General features: G+C 41.5%; 1 long non-coding RNA gene across 1 annotated transcript; it reads right to left on the bottom strand.

Annotated features, from left to right (window-relative positions):
• Window positions 1–11,375: 11,375 nt before the first annotated feature.
• LOC139694448 (uncharacterized) lies at window positions 11,376–11,784 on the bottom strand. Its single transcript, XR_011702137.1, has 2 exons — window positions 11,663–11,784; window positions 11,376–11,574 (listed from the first exon to the last, which is right to left on the bottom strand). It is a non-coding gene; the product is annotated as an uncharacterized lncRNA (long non-coding RNA).
• Between the last annotated feature and the right edge of the window lie 99 nt (window positions 11,785–11,883).

Consider the following 11,883-nt stretch of genomic DNA (forward strand, 5'->3'; position numbering starts at 1 on the left):
AATGTTCAATTCTCGATGATACTTTTCCATGCCTTATTTTAAAATAATTCTCTGTCGTTAATAAATATCAATGTTAAACATTTTTCCCAATCGTGTTGCGCCTGCGGATTCTCAGACCTAAACTCCGCGTGCCGATTCGGTGTTTCTACAATAAAACTTTCAAATATGAACCATGCAAATGACGTTTGTCCGCGAATTTGGCTGAATTCAAAATAATTGAGCGTGATCAAATGTTTATACGTCCATACGTCCAAACGTCCTACGTTTATAAATCCAGACATTATCTAATTTTTCAGAATAAAAACTGGGAATCCCTTTTTAGTTCTATCCACCACCTTCATTGATGACGAAGTTTTTTAGTTTTCAGAGCACTTGCAGATTCCACAGAGGGTGGAAACGTCACCAACAAAAAGATATGCACATCAAAGTTGACTTTCCCGTGCAAGGCGTTGAGTAATACTCTTTTGGAAAATTAAGACTTGTGCATGGAAAATTCCTCATCACCTCATGATTATTCCGCAATGTAGTACCGTGATAAGTGCCAAAACATTCTGTTTGCTTCATAACTTTGCTAGAGAGAGAAAGATAGCCAACATTATGATCGTATATTGGATATGATCGGTTTAGAAAATAACAGACAATATAATGCCATTCAGGCGGCCATCTACGTGTACGATTCGGGAACAATGTGGAGACTAAATCATTTGTGAAACGGGAGCACAATCATGGAAGTCAAATAGGTCTATATTCTTAAATAAAAATCCACGGCATGGTATTCTGAGTGCAGCTGTAGACATTAATGATTTTTTGAATTTCTACCATTTTCGGAAAAAATGCTTGATTGGTAAACCGCGAAAACCTAACTCCTTGACTATTTCCTTGTTGCTTTTCTCTGCAAAATCTGGAATGAATATTCCACATGATTCCTTCCATGTCTTTTTATTCTAATCTGTTGAAGTAATCTTCCGAGCGGGAGTCCCAAATATTTGGACGAGAATCTATTTCTATGATAAAGTAGTCTGAGAAGGTGAATAATTGGATTAGGAACTTCTTATCTCACCGTAAACAAATTTTAATCGCCCAATGAGCTCATTAGAGACGGACCTAACTTCAGGAGTACCACAGAGCAGATTTATAGAGCCCCTTCTATTCTTGATATGCATTAACGACCCAAGTTCTTACACCGGTAGTAGCCTTCGTTTATTTGTGGTGGATACAGTGATTTACAGATAAATCAGGATACCAGTAGATACGAGGTCGAACATCTGTTTTTGATGAGGAGCGACCAGGACGCCCGGCAGACGTGGTTACCGAGGAACTAATTCAAGAAGTCCACGCCATGATTCTCGCTAATCGACGAACGAAAGTGCGCGAAGTAGCAGAGGCCGTGGGTGTGTCGACCGGAACGGCAATTAATATTTTACACGATAAGTTGGCGATGAAAAAATTGTCGGCCCGATGGGTGCGGCGATTGCTCACGGTGGACAACAAGCTGATCCGGCTGTCAACTTCGAAGCATTGCATGAACTACGTTACGAATTGCTGCCGCACCCCCCGTATTCACCCGATCTGGCTCCCTGCGACTTTTTCTTATTCCCTAACACGAAGAAATGGCTCACGGGAAAAAAGTTAGGTCAATTGAGGAAGTTATCGCCGAGACAGAGCCGTATTTTGGAGAGTTCGACAAATCCTATTTTTCAGATGGGTTAAAAAAATGGCCGGAACGTCGGGAGAAGCAAATCTTTCTAAGAGGGGGCTATGTTGAAAAATAAAAAAAAATGTTTTTGAAAAAATGGTTTCTTCATTTCTAACACGGGTACTTATTGAAACCCCCTCGTATGTATTTGGGTGTTACGCATTCATCAAAACTCTCATTAAGGTACACACATTGGAAGAATATGCGAGTCAGAATTAAATTGACCAGGCTTCATTGCACGGATTGTGGGAAAATGTAATGAAAAGGCAAGAGAGAGGTGTCACTTCGCCTTAGTTGGGCCACACTTGGAATAGGCGACAAATGTTTTGGGATCCATGGGAGATAACGTTAATTCAGTAATTGGAAAAGTTTGACAGAAAATCCACCAGATTTGTTTCAAATTCCTGCGAGACTAGTATAAGCATCTAGGGTGTGCAGGTTTCAAGCCTGGAACTTCTTTATTCGAAAAGAGAGCAGATAAGGCACTCACTTTTAGCAAGGCACAGTATATCAGGAGTTTTCTTGCGAAACAAGAAGAAATTATTTCGGCCCGAGAGTATATTGATGGATTCGACTATCGGGATGAGAGTTATAGACAAAGACAGATTCAAGTATTCGTTCTTTCCTCACATGAGATGAAACTGAACCCAAGCACCAGAATAATTTTACTTAGAGATACATCATCAATGTTTTTGTCAACTAATACATATCCTACGTAAGAAGGCATGTGTTTGTGTAAGTGTACGAAAGTTTTTTTCATATGAGCATACATGTATATTCAAATGTATGATTGAACTAATAAATTTGCATGTACAAGGTTTTCACAAAAAGTATCGGGAAATGTTTCGGAAAAACAATTAATTTCAAGCATTCCTGCAATGCCTCAAAACTATTTAAAGTACATCCCTTGAGCACTTAAGCCAGCGGCTTTTCCACGACTCGAACGCTCCCTGGTAGGCGGATTCCGGAAGCCCCTTAAGGCTACGCGTGCAAGCTTCTTTGACGGCACTTAGGGTCCTATGGTGGTGTCCTTTGAAGCAGGATTTCACTTTTGAGAATAGTAAATAGTCTGTTGTTGACAAGTCGAGACTGTGATGGTGTTGGGGAATCGTCGTGACGCCGCTGCATATGGAATCGCAAGCAGACAAAAATGTTGCCAATACTTTTTATATTTTATAGTTTTTATAGTTTAACCAACCTTGTATACCTTGCCTTACCACTTTCCGCTACATGCCTTAACAGCTTATTGCGGGGTATTGTGTAAAATGTAGACGAACAGAAAGTTGAAATGTCTTTGAGGAATAGAGGGCTTTCCTATTGGTCGGGCTAATCAACAATGGCAAATTGAATATTATTAAGGATGAAAACCACGTCTCCATGCTCTAGGATCCTAGATATAAATCTTGAGATCCAACAGAGTCCTTTAAAATTGATGTCTAAGAATACAGGGATACGATCTCGCGTTTGATTTTAGAAATGCGATATTTATTTTGGGTCAGACGATAGAACAACCCTCTCGGATCGCAGACTACAGTTCAAACACATGGCTATAATTCGTCGTCTCCTTCGCTGATTCGCACAGTTCCACACTTTGGGAAACTCTCCATTGGAGAAGAGCAGTCGGCTCTCGAGAGAATTCAAGTCGAACGCAGAGACCTCGGGAACGCATTAGCGGGGGAAGTTGGGGATAAGCCAAAATTCGCGGCCGAATGAGCGCGTACGCACAAGCGGCGTAATAACGAGCCATTTTTTTATCTTAAATAAAAACCTTTACTTCGCTCCCATACGCGAAAGGGTTCGTGACGCCAGAGATAAGAAGTTTTTGATAGATGGCGCGGTGGGAATCTTCTCGAAATTTCAGCGGCGGCGTGCTTCTATCTTGATTTGTTGCGTCGCTCTTTTGAGAATTTCTATCGCTTCGAGGAGCACCGAGGTCTGGCTGTATGCCATTCAAGATCTCAACGTGGAAAATAACCGACCGGAAATCAGAAACATTCATGGAATTAAGACGAAAGAAAAGGAGAGAAGAATGTATTGTATTGTTCAGGAATGGCTCACAAGGATGGGTTTGTCCCAAAAGTAATCGGACTGAGTCGTTTAAAAAAATGTACTGTCAGAATTGATACATTCACCCAAAAGTCTTCGAAGTAGCACCCTTGTGCATCAACACACGCTGCCAGCGGGTTTTTCATGCCACGTACGCCTTCTGGAAGGCGGCCCCCGGAATGCAGCTAAGCTCCCCCATTACGGCCTGTTGTAATGCTTCCACCAAGCCGTGGTGACGTCCTTTCAGCACGAATTTGAAGCTAGGGAAGAGGGAGATGTCTGGTGGGGTATTTTCTAAAAAATTTGGATCATCACTCACATGGTCGAAAAGGTCTCTGCAGATCCGCGTGTGAGTCTCTTTTAGTTCGTCCGAGAGCACTCGTGGCCCATCTGTCTCATCTGGCCCATGTTTTCGATTACAGGTCGAAGCACATTACTTTTAGGGGTGCAAAGTTCATCAGCTACCATGCGAATATTTAATCTGCGATCCCTGTCCAGTAAAGCATTCACTCTAGCATTATTTTCTTCACTCTTTGAGGTCGAGGGGCATCCTGAACGATCGGCATCTTCAACATCTTCTCTACCTCTCCCGAAACAATTTGTGTCACTCAAAAATTCCTGATCTACCCATGGCGTTATCACCATAAATTGCCTTGAGAATGTCATGATTCTGTTTCCCAGTTTTGCTAGTTTCACGCGAAATTTGATGAAGTATCGCTGCTCCAATAACCGGTTCATGAGAGAGCGTAACGAGGTCACGTTATAGAGGTTTAGCAAACGAACGATTTGAACTCCACAAAGGCTGGGAGCCAACTGCCACCGACGTCCAGCCTTTCCTGAGACTCCTCCCCTCCTTCGAACCCAACCAGAGCCGCCCGTCCATCCGTCTATCCGGGAAAAATGAGTCATACTACTTTTGGGACAGACCTTATACGCATAGCTGAAACATCTCAAGGAATAAAATAACGGAACGGCGAAAAGAAAAAAAAATGAACTGGGGTTTTAAGCATGTAGAATAATTATTGGTGCGTACACTAATTTGCTACCGAATAAAGATGTAACCAAAAAATGTACAAAACCGAGTGATACATGGAAGATACATACAAGGAAAAGAGGAAAACTAATTGGGCACATCCGATGGCACGATAGTTTACCGAAAAACATAAGTGAAGTAAACATAAGAGGAGAAGAAATACAGAATACAGTGAAATGTGAATTGTGGGAAGCTGGTGAAGGAAGATCATAAGCGTCAAGAGTAAGACAAGTGCCATCACATCGATTGACATGCTGGGGACTTCAAAGAACCCAGTTTGATATGATGCATCGCAATCAAAAATGAACAAATTAGTTTGCCACAAAAGTCGATTGTTCCTTTAATATTTACGTATCATCCTCCTTGAAAAGTACAACTGCCTTTAGTCATCGAGCAACATTTAATAAGACATTTATGATATTTCATGAAAACACGAGCAGTTCCACTCGAACGCATTCTACACGAGACGAAAAACGTAAGTTTGATGCTTTCTGGTAACACCCATAAACTGTGCTGAATGCTGGGGAATTGTTAAAAATAAGGAAATTCAAGTCAACAATTATACCCTTTGCTCACCCACCCAAATATTTGACAAAGAATCATGACTCTAAGCTGTTTCAATGCTTCACTCGCTATTTTTAGATCAACATATCATAAACCTGTTCAAAATTTATCTCGAACGCCATCCCGGCAGAGTGTGAATGACGCACTTAAATGCATGACCATAAAGGTGCACTCATTCATCGGTAATGAGTTCTCGGAAGGAATTTGTCATCGAGATGTAACTTGGAGGAACTTAAATATTAGCACGTTCCTTGAGGCCTCTTTTTCATTGCACGAAAGAGGTGTTTTCTATCTCGCACTGCTGAATGCAGCTTTTTCATTCACAGGAAGCCGAAGCGATCCTGGTACCGAAGCCTTCCCGTTTGGTTCTCGGAGCAAGTCTTTCCAAACCCCACTTGGCCTCATCTATTGGCGTGGGCATGGTAACTGCTAATGTCGGACGAATAACGCTCGTCCAGTGCTTGTGCAACGTTTCCGACAGCACCGTTAGGGACTCGAAATCGCCTTACGACGCTCCCTGAAATGAATTAAGGCAGTGTTTTGACGTCATTAATCGCGCGATGACGTCGGCTCCCTGGCATTCGCCCTCTGCAGTGGGGAAATGCTAAGAGTCGAGTCCGCTCTCTCGGTCCGCGCGATACTGGAATACGTAGTCCTCGTGGATATCAGATGTAACGCAAAACTTACAGCAGATAGGTATTTCACGAGTGAATTTAAATTTCTTAAAATTTACGTATTATACAATGAAACAACTCGTACCTTTGCATGGATTTTTCATTTTAACAGTGAATTATTATTAATTGGTTAGTCATCATGCATCCTCGCATTTTGTATTATTACACGATATTACGATTTATCTAAACAATTCTCGCATTACATTTTCCCTCAATGATTCTAAGGAAACCTAATCCCTTTAAGTCTGACCCGAAATATCTTAATTTTGCGACCGTTTCCTGCTTCGGTTGACGACCAAGTACTTACCTTGTTCCCAGGTACTTCCTTGAACCCGACTATTTTACATGAATAATTTTTTCCCCTTTCTTTGTCTCCAAGATGTGATTGCGGTACATTTGTAATTTTTATTCTAATCCCCCTTTGACGCTGATGGAATAATTTTAGCGCTTCATTAAAATGGTAGGCGAGACCATAGTGAGAGATTGAGGGGAATTACCAAACCGATAGGTATAAAGAATATTTTTTTGATTGCACATTTCGAGACGACAATATGAGGAAGCATAACTTACGACAAATTGAACTTTCCTAATACCATGAATTTTGATGTTTCATGCCAGTTGTGGCATCATCACCTGCCACACACTCTCCTGTTGGATTTTAGGATGCAATTTCGATGTAATTACCAATTACTCTGATGGCTAGTGACAGAGCACCCCTTGTCATATGCTTAATAGGCCGCGTGCAGGGTAAGATGAAGGTAAGTTTACACAATTAAGGTGGGGCTAGGACAGTTCATTCTCATGTGCTACATCAGTCGAGTTATCTCCGGTGAAGGTGAAAGGCATCAACGGATTCAATGAAATTCTAGTAACTAGAAAATCGCGTAGCTTGGTTTTTAGATGGCAGTGGTAAAAAGCATCACCTTCCGGGACGTTCTGTTTAGTAGTCGAGCGCTACAAACCACCATAGTACCAGGACTTCGCATGAGCACCATACTAAAGCAAATCCAGACTGCATGCGGGAAGAGGAATATTCCGAGGAAGAGATGGAACAGGACTAGCTAGATACGTATTTCAAAGACCTAGATACCGAGTACGTACATATCCCTGCATTTATCATAACCTACATTTTTTGAGTTATTTTACATATATGCATATGTATTGTTTCTGTCCAAGTTTTTTATGCAACACTTCCGAGTTACTTCGACGAAATCATTATATATATATATATATATATATATATATATATATATATATATATATATATATACAGTAATCAACCCGAAGGTCGGTTTGGTAGGTGAAGGTAGAGCTCACCCTGTACTAAGCCCTATACGGCGTGTGAAATTCACACATTAGGGTAGGGAGACCAGTCCGGTTATGTCCCTGTACCGGTTATGATTTCCCAAGAATATCCGGCACCCGAAAAATCACATAGCTTGGGTGGAGCTGCAGGTGCCCAGAGAGGCTGGACGGGGGATCGCACCCGGGCCCTCCGGTTAGTAGTCCAACGCTCTACCCCTGGACTACCACGTCCCATATATATATATATATATATATATATATATATATATATATATATATATATTTATTATTTTTTTTTGAGGTAACCTACCGGTTAAGGTAGGTTTTTGGATGGACACAACTACCAAACAAACATTTTATTATACCAAGTACCTCCTCGTTTGTTTTCTTCTCGGTCTATTTCACCTTCTCCATTCTTCTCCACACCCACATCTCAAAATTCTCCGGTCTACGTCTATCCTCCTGCTTCAATGACCACGTTTCCGCGCCGTACATAGCTACGCTCCATATCAAAGTTTTTACCAGTCTTTTCTTAACGTCCTTACTCACCGTCCCCGTCATCAACTCCCTCCTCCTTGTGAAAGCCTCTTTTCCCAGCGCAATTCTCCTCCTTACGTCCCTACTACTTTGACCGTGTTGGTCCAAAACACTTCCGAGATACGTAAATTGTTCTACCAGCTCTATTTTTTAGCCTCCTAATTTGATGTTTAGTACAGCTTTTTTCTTTCGGGAAACTCGCATAACCTTTGTTTAAAAAAAATTGATTCTCATCCCATACCTGTCGCACTGAATTTCCAATTCACTCAGCAATGCTTGCAACCCCTTGGCTGACTGACAAACTAAAGCTTGGTCATCAGCAAACCTAACTGATTTTACGAATTCCCCGCCCACTTTCATTCCTACCTCGAGTTCTTCCCATGCCTCTTTGATCATTTCCTCTGCATACAGGTCGAACAGCAACGGTGATAATGGGCAACACTGCCTTACACCCCTCCTTACACTGCCCATCCGGACTCCCTGTTCCCCACTCGTACCTGAGCAGTCTGCGACATGTACAGGTTGCGGATTAGCCTCCTTTCCCTTCAATCTATTCCTATTTTCTGCAATATACTCATTAGTTTTTCCCAGTTCACTCTATCAAAAGCTTTTTCGAAATCTACGAAACAGGCAAATACCTCATGGTTGTGTTCTATATTTCCCTCGACTAATAATCTCATTACTGCAATGGCACCCCGGGTTCCTCTCCCCTTCCTAAACCCAAACTGATCATCCCCTTAGTAATCATTTGCCCCACTCTCTATCCTTTTGTATATATATATATATATATATACATACGTATATATATGCATGTATGTATATATTGCACCTAAAAGTGCATTGAATCAATCTTTGATGCCGAATACCTGGTGTTGAATCACCCTCTGCTACACACCCTGCAGAAACTCTCCATAGATCCCGAGCTTACGAGTACACAGCCGAACGTACTGACGACTGATGGCTGATCATGAGTGAGAGGGAAAGTGTCCGCGACCCTCCCCCGGGTGAGTAGTTATAAGGAATTCCGAAACTGGGAGCTACCGAAACATTAATGAGCGAGTGCCTGGACGTTCGGCGAATTTCTCACCGAGAGAGAGAGATGTGAAAACTTTTGATCCTTCCTCCCTAACCCTCGGTAAAAAAAAATTCCGGACCTTGCTTCGCGGTAGGTGCGCACGCATGACGGAATCCCATTTGTCGTGTGACGCGGTGTGTGAAAAAAAATAAGGGACTCCCTCTGTCGGCCGTTTCTTAATCCGTGGGCGGGTTGGAGGAGATTGTGTGTCGGAGGGTGTGGGCGGCGGAGAGAGGGGAGGAGTAGATAACCGATTCCCGCGACGTTCACCCCGGAGAAGGGAGGAGGGGGAGGGGGGGTGGATGGCGGGCGGGCGAGGGGTGGGATCTATTTTAAGCGCTGCCGTCACACTCATTCTCGGGGAAAGTTGTCTTTGGCCGTGACCTCTTTCCGCATGCAAGTGCGTACCTTATTCTCGAACCAATGTAACGCACACTAGGCACGCACCTTCGTGCGTGTGTGTTTGTATCTGGGCATAAAACTCATTTAGAGATGTCTTTTAAGTGATAGGGTCCGACTTACGCGGTATTTCGGATATTTGGAATATTCGCTTGCGTATCGCCATATGCATGTAAATTCATGGGCAAGGAATTCAAAAGCATCAATAAATTTCCAGACAAACGTCGTCTGATGAATAATGGCTGTAATGCAAAAACTTAACTTCAAGATTTCATCTTCAACTTGTGGCATCAATTAATAGCCATTTTAATATTTGCAAAAATTGTTCGATAGCATTCACCAATCGCGCTGCTAAATTGTAGCATAAAATATTAAATAAAATGTATTGTGCATGCATGACTGCTGTAATTTTGGGTTTTGCTTTTGTGCGCCCAGTGTTCCCAAGAGTTATTCCTATTTTGAAATAAAGAAATGCATATTCTTATTTTATCTGCACTTTAATCTACACAATACCCCGCAAGCCGCCGCAGGGGCGCGTGGTGGGGGATGTTAGGCCACCACCCGTAAAAGAGAGTAAAACCGCATGGAAAACCAACAAATTCATTCAATTCTACTCCCACAGAGGCGTGTATATTCATGCGAAAACATTTTTAGCTCTCGCAGATACAAAGTCAATTTTTTACGACATTTTTCACAAAAATAATTTAATTACTCAACAATTTCAGTGTTTTATGTCACTTTTATTTTTGTATTGAATTATCATTCATAATTTCACGATGAGACGTAAATGAGTTGATTTAGTTAATATTCGGGTCTTCCAGTTTGCTAGCTTGTTTCGAGTATGCATTTACTTCATACACGAGCACAGCCGGAATCTATGCATGCTAACATTTTCTTTCTTATGCACCAAAGTTACAAATTGGATATATATGGGAGCTCTCTGCATAAGGAATAGCATCCTGATTTTATTATGGCAAGTCATATATAACCAATGAAATATACTATATATCATCGGAATATGGACCTATATCTTAAGCACAAATACTGCAGAGCAGTGAATACGATTAGGGAATAAATAATAGGAAATAAAAATGTTATATGGTTATAGGCACGTATATATGGACTAAAAGTCATATGGTCGCATAAAAGGAAAAAAGTAATAACACTTAGGAAAAAAATTGCCATCGAAGCTACTCACATGCCTATTAGAGTAATGTTTCATGAATTTACATGTATGTACATTGATTGGTACGTATCTGGGTTATATAGCAGCATTAATCTTCTTTGGTAGTACATCCTCAGTTTTTCAAGTAATTTTCGTGCTGTAGACATACTTCCAGGTTAAAACTTTATTTTGTAAATGACCAAAAAAACTTTATCTCCCGAACGAACGGTAATTAGGCAGGATTTAATGTGCATTACTGATAGAGAGGTTCGTCTTATGAGATAATATTTTCTCGAGTGGGTAAAAAGGACAACGGTACTAATTACCAGCCACGGTAATCAGCGCGAAGATGGTTAGATAGGCGAGGGCATAGATAGGGTACCTAATACCAGGTCCATCGGGGCGTGAAATTCACATCAACAAGGTGGGGAGAGACAAGTCCCTTTCGCTGTGTCGCCTGAGGTTTCCCGGATCGATGTGATGCACAAAAAATACATAGCTAAGGGTGCTCGGAGGTGTCACTGGAAATCGAACTCAGGCCCTCCTATAAGTACCCCAATAATTACCCAAAGGATTAACTCGCCGATTCAAATAATAACAAAACCTTATTAAAATTAGATTAACTCGTCAATTCCAAATAGTGTAATTCACCATAAGCCTTTCAAGAAAAGTTATTAAATAATACTATTTTCATTTGACGAAAAATCCTCAGCATTATAAGAAGCACACAATTGATGGAAATAATTCTGATATTTGTGTTAACTATACGACAAAGACCAATTTAAAGTAATTAATTCCTCAAGAACTCATGTGACCAGTTGGTGTGAGGAAAAATTGGCATATCGGTTAACCGGCATATGTTTCATGAAAACAGTTGGATATTCGTTTTAAGAGCTTTATATAATAGCATCTACAAAAACTAAAATCCTCTTATAAAGGAGGTCAAATGTTTCCGCCATTTTAATACGGAGACAATAAAATGACAAACAAATTGATAATTCACTACCTTACACAGTATTGACGCGGCAAAGTGGAGGCTGTTTAGACAGACGCTGCGACTGATGGAGGAAGTCATGCAGCCTGTGAATAGTACACCACCCACGGCTTGTAATAATGATAATACTTAATAAATTGGTGGCACCATCGGCAGTTCCGTACGAGCACTCACCATCCGCGCAGTCGTTGGCCCTGTACCGCATGGAATTACGGGAATACACCTATTCAGTATGCCCAAAGAAAAGAGACCCATCGCGATAACCCGGTTGTATTGGGACATTGCACGGATTTTATTATCTTCCGCTTCGATTCACACCTCATCCATGGGTCCTCGCACCGGGAGTCCTGCGAGGAGCGGGTGTGTTCGGGGGCCACGCTTGTATTCCGCAAACA

Source organism: Hetaerina americana, unplaced genomic scaffold (assembly GCF_022747635.1).
Source record: "Hetaerina americana unplaced genomic scaffold, ioHetAmer1.1.p SCAF_5, whole genome shotgun sequence".
In the NCBI taxonomy this organism is placed as follows: Eukaryota; Metazoa; Arthropoda; class Insecta; order Odonata; family Calopterygidae; genus Hetaerina; species Hetaerina americana.